General features: G+C 46.3%; 1 long non-coding RNA gene across 4 annotated transcripts; it reads left to right on the forward strand.

Moving 5' to 3' along the window:
• On the forward strand, window positions 1–3,754 carry LOC142819108 (uncharacterized). Of its 4 annotated transcripts, none has more exons than XR_012896857.1 (4): window positions 512–683; window positions 1,155–1,729; window positions 1,902–2,471; window positions 2,525–3,754. It is a non-coding gene; the product is annotated as an uncharacterized LOC142819108 (long non-coding RNA). The 4 variants fall into 4 exon arrangements; XR_012896856.1 differs by having other exon boundaries at window positions 514–683; window positions 1,155–2,274; window positions 2,393–2,471; XR_012896855.1 differs by lacking the exon at window positions 512–683 and adding an exon at window positions 1–277 and having other exon boundaries at window positions 1,155–2,471.
• Window positions 3,755–5,238: the final 1,484 nt, after the last annotated feature.

The raw sequence follows: 5,238 nt of genomic DNA on the forward strand, positions 1-5,238 counted from the left end.
GGGAGGATACCACATGGCACTGATGGCGCAACACCATGAGACACAGCCAATGTGGATTGTCCTAAGAGGGGGCCGGGCACCCACAGCTCCTACTGGTTCCCAAGGGAGATGGAAGAACTCAGCTCTGCTCAGAATGGGCCCATTGTGACGGAGGCGGAACATTCCGTCACAAGGGCAGTAACTGAAACCAACAGAGACAGAGACAGACTGGGAAGAGACCCAGGCATAAGCCTTCACAGGCAAGGGCTGCATAAGTCCCACCCCATCCAAATCACAGGTAAGGAGCTGGCCATGAGCCTGGAACTAGCAGAGCCCAGCCCGTGACTCTAGATCTGAAGTGTAATTTAACTCATTCCAGTTTTTAGAGCCAGACTGAGCCCTCCCCCTACAGCTCCTCTGGCAGGGATTTGGGGCTGGTCACTTTGCTCACTTTGCCCAAATAAGGAGGGAGGGGGGACAATGACCCATGACTCAGTTGTGATGCAGTCATTTTATTAGGTCAGTCACCGTGGGCTACAGCATTTCACACCAGAATGCCACACAGAGCACATGGCTACTGCCTGTGGGTATGAAGATTGGGACCATGGCAAGGCAGTATGGTCTTCTGGCACTCAGTTTCCTCCTAATCTAAAGATGGGAAGGAGACACAGCAGGACAAAGGAGGAAGGAAATGCAGGGCCAAGGTTGGTGGGTAGAGGGAGGTATCGATAAGGGAGGAGGGGGAGAAATTGGACTAGCTAAGAAAGAAACACTAGAGAGGAGAGACTAGAGGGAGAGGAGAGAAAGGGGCAGGCAAAAAGGATACAGGAGAAGAGACAGGAGTAGAACAGAAGAAGTGGATGGGATTGTGGGAGAGACTTTGGATGATTCCTTTAGGATCCTGTAGAACCCTGATTTCCTTTGCCAAGATAGCAGCAAAACAGGATGCATTTGTACAATGCAAACAGGAAAGGGTACAAGTGTCATCACCTTTCCAGAGATGACATTGCAACAACCTGGTTCTGCTGATGTGATCATTGCATCTAATCTATCAGAGGTTCCTATTGTACCACGTAAGACGTAAAAAGAGAAACTGAGTCTTCTTATAAAAAAGTGAGGGATTCACCTTCTCATAGCAATGTAGAGGAAACTAACCAACCTAATTCTACTTTCAGGTAAAGGCAGTGAATCCATCTTTCGTTGTCAAAGTCTACTAGCAAGTTTTGTAAGTATAAAGCAATGTACAGAACCAAAGCTGCTGAAAGGTCAGAGAATTATCTACTTGCTCCGTTCAAAGATAAGGAAATAGTAAGTTATACCCACTAGATTTTAAACAATACAGCTGATTGTACAGAGAGAAACAAACAAACTGATACAGCAGTTCATCCCACAGAAGGTATGCATTTTACTTACTCTTAAATTAATCCAAGGACAAATCATTGACATTTGTTTCCTGACTAAAATACTGTCTGTCAAACAGCTCTTTGCAGCAGGCCCTATTTTGAGATGAAAAGATGCAGTTTCCAGGAAGAAATTAGTTGACCTAACTGATCCATCCTTTTTGGGAGGTAAGAAATACATTACACATTTCATTGCCCACAACAGTCAATGGTTCTGGTCATATTCACAGGTGGAAGAAATGGTAACTTGTGAAATATGCATGTCTCTAAAGAAAGGAAGTTAAGACACACAAGGACACAAGAAGCTGCTCTACAGAACACTGGAACACAAACTGGGAGCTCCTTCAAACGTAAGGAAAGCAGCTGGCAATTCTAACCCGTAATTGCGATAGCACCTCTTTTTTCCTTTCCAGATAGTGCTGTGGATTGTTCCTACAAGGCAGTAGCAGTTATGTTATTTCAAACAAAAATAAAACTAATTGCAGCATAAAAAGGAGCTTTAATCTTCCCTTCCATTTTCAGAGATGAGTTAATCCACGACTGCAGGATTGATCATTCTTGCCTATGGATAAAAGGGAAGAAGAAATCAGTGGAACTTATCATTTCTATCAAGAGGTAAGAAATCCATATCCTCAGAGTGCAGGGCCAGGAATAACAGTTTCCATTTCTATTTTTAGGTGAAATGAAAGTCTTATCATTCAAGGGAGGAAGATAGGAAGCTGCTGAAGAAAGGGTTAAGTCAGACAGGTGCTATACCTGCCCAAAGGGGAAAAAATTCCCTCTAGTCCAGAAAAAAACAAAAATTTGCCAATTTTGTGCTTCAAGTTTTAACCCATCTAGCTGGCCATAAGCATCCAAGAATCAGAGCCATGCCATAGAACATCATGACGAGCAGGTGGGCACTGAAAATTCTAATGATCTGGCTGCTAAGGAACAGTCTCCATTGAAAGTGCTTCATAGCTGGTAACGAGTCATAATAACAATAAAATTCTGTCAAACATTGATGATTGCAGGTTTTCCTGATTTGAAATGTGAACAGATGGCCATTCCTACTAGGAAGAAGGGAGGGGAAATGGCTGTCCTCCACAAGAGGTAAGAAATACCAGACTCATGTGTATATCAAGCAGTGTTGATTTCACTTTCAGGTAGAAGAACTGGTTGTTGACCTTACCTGAGCAAAGCAAATACAAAACTTAAAGCCTCATGGACTTTCCCGGTTCTCAACCCATGGAGGAAATAACAGTCTCTTGTGATTGGAATCAAGGAAATAAAGGTCAGTTATTTCAAACAGGTCGGCTAGATGCAAATCCAAATTGGAAGCAATTCAGCAGCACATCACACACTGAGGTGAGCATTTCAGTTTCCCTGGTTGTCAGATGAAACAGCTGCTAAAACCACACTTACACACCAAATGAATCAATCAATCTGGCACTCATTGATTGTTACTGCAGATCACCTATCTCCAGATGGAAGGAGACCAGAGGACTATTGTACTCTAGAAGGGATTAATGCAATTGGAATGAGCTGAGCCAGGCATATCAGTTGGTAAGAAAAACCAAAAAACTCCTTTTTTAACATTGGAGTGGAAATGAATGGATCCTCTCATTTTTCAGATGTGGGAAATACAGCTGATCTGAACTCTGAGGGTGAGAAAACTTCAGGAAGTTCCTAAAAGATCCCTCACTGAGGCCAAGAGGTAAGGAACTCACCTGAGAATGCTGGAGAAGGAATTAATGTATCCTGGGTTTCCTTTTCAGGTGACAGAAATGCAGCCAATTGAATCTCACAGGGATTGAAAGCTATAAGCAGTCGCATTATTAAGAATAAAGGAAGATGAAACCAAATCTGCAGAGAGGAAGGAAAGTTTTCCTTCCGTGACTAAAATGGAGAGACTCATCACCATCAAGTTTCAAATCCACAATGTGGCAGACCGACAAGGAGGTGAGTGTTTGTGGTTCCGTTGTACAAAGTACTTGACAATCTGTTCCCTTTAGCAACATTTCTGGGACCGTAAAACCAATGAGCAACCACATTCCTTGTCCAACTTTGACCCCTACAGCCATGGCTGGACTTTTCGAGAACTAACTTGCAAAGCAGATTTACCTTTTCAGGAGATCAGGGTTACAAATGCTCAGATTTTCCAGCTCCAATGAATGGCTCAAAGCCATTCCTATCATCCTGAAGGACAATTGGTTCTCTGAAGATATGAAACCCCAGACACTCCATTCAACAGAGCCACAGAATTGGCTCTGATGAGAGGTAAGAGAAGCATGTGACAAGCCTAACATGTGCAAACTATCAGCTCCACAAAATTGCTAACTTATGTTGTCCCAATGAGTTTGTTATAGGTGATCACACATCTCAGAGTCTGAGAGGAGCCAGACTCGTTGTCAAGAGGTGAGGAACCTGCTTATCACGGCTGAGTGTAATTCAGTGGTTGTACTTTCAGAGGAAGGAAACAGCCTGTGTTGACCTCATTCAAGAAACAATGTTCAAAAGTTGCATGGTGCATTATTGAGTTAAGAGAAGAGTGGGTTCCATCAACTGAGATGCAAGAAGGGGGCTGCATGGGAGAAGAGGAAAGCCCTGGAGGTTGGTTAATACTGGGACACAGACCAGGGCCAGACAAGACAGGGTATGTAGCCATTGTGACCAGTGGGTCCTTGCTCGCATGCACAGGGTGAAACCGATCGCCATATTTGGGGTCAGGAAGGAATTTTCCTCCAGAGCAGATTGGCTAGAGGCCCTGGAGGTTTTTCGCCTTCCTCTGGGGCATTGAGCAAGGACCAGCCCTTTGGGCCATTTAGAAACAGACAATAAAATCCATCAAAGACAACTTGTCTCTCTTTGTCTTCTGTATTAGCTACAGACCGGTCCTGTGCCCCTCGGCCATGCCCATGCACCCAGTCATGCAGCGAGGGAGAGTTCCACCTGAGTGTGCTGCCCCTCTCCTGCTCAGCTCCAGCATGGTACCCCACATGGCTCTTCCAATCCAGCAAGGCCCCAGTGCAGGAGAGAATGGCCCATCATCCCCGGAGGAAGACAAGTGTGTGCATGGCCCCCATGGGATGGTGGGGAACTAGCTGGGTGCCCTGGTCCAGGGGATGCACAGAGGCACCGTTTCCATGGTCCTGTCCCAGGATGCCCCTAGGGACCAGGGTAGGGCCTTTGGCCTGCCACATCCACGTGTTCTGCCGTGCCGCTGTGGTCATGAGGGCCCCCCTGGGCATGTCTCAGATTGGCAGCTCTGGAGAGGTGGTCAGCGAACCCAAAGCAACTGTTCCAGTGCCATGGTGGAGCCACTGCTTCCTCAGCTCCCACACTGGGCTCACAGGCTCAAATTGGATGCAGCACAGGCACCCCTTTCTCCAGGGGGAGACACTAGGCAGTGGGCATGTAAGAATGTCTTCCCTTAGGCCAGTCCCTTTCCTGGAGCTGTGGCCTGAAGCCTGCTCTCTTCTCCAGTTTGCCCAGGCAAACCTGCTTTCTCCTCCCTTCAATCTGGCAACTCCCAAGAAAGGGCTGGGTCAGCCCAGAAGAGCTCTTTCCCCATGTGTTACACACTGTGGGCTCAGGGTGACTGGGAGCACAAGGGGACAAGGTCAGTGTTAGGATCTCAGAGCTGGATGGTGTAAAAAAAGAAGGAGGTCAGCAATGCATTACTTCTGTGGCACATTTCGATATAACCGCCGGTTCATGCTGCCTGTCTCACACAATCCCTTTGTATACTTCCTTCTCCTTTTCAGTTCTCTTCCCAGCCTCACACTGAACCCAAACCTCAGGGCAATGCAGACAGTCTGAACACCCCGCCTACCAAAGCCCTTCAGAGTCCCAGTTTGCCCTCCAGGGAGAGAGTATC

Source organism: Pelodiscus sinensis, chromosome 20, assembly GCF_049634645.1.
Source record: "Pelodiscus sinensis isolate JC-2024 chromosome 20, ASM4963464v1, whole genome shotgun sequence".
NCBI classification, from domain to species: domain Eukaryota; kingdom Metazoa; phylum Chordata; order Testudines; family Trionychidae; genus Pelodiscus; species Pelodiscus sinensis.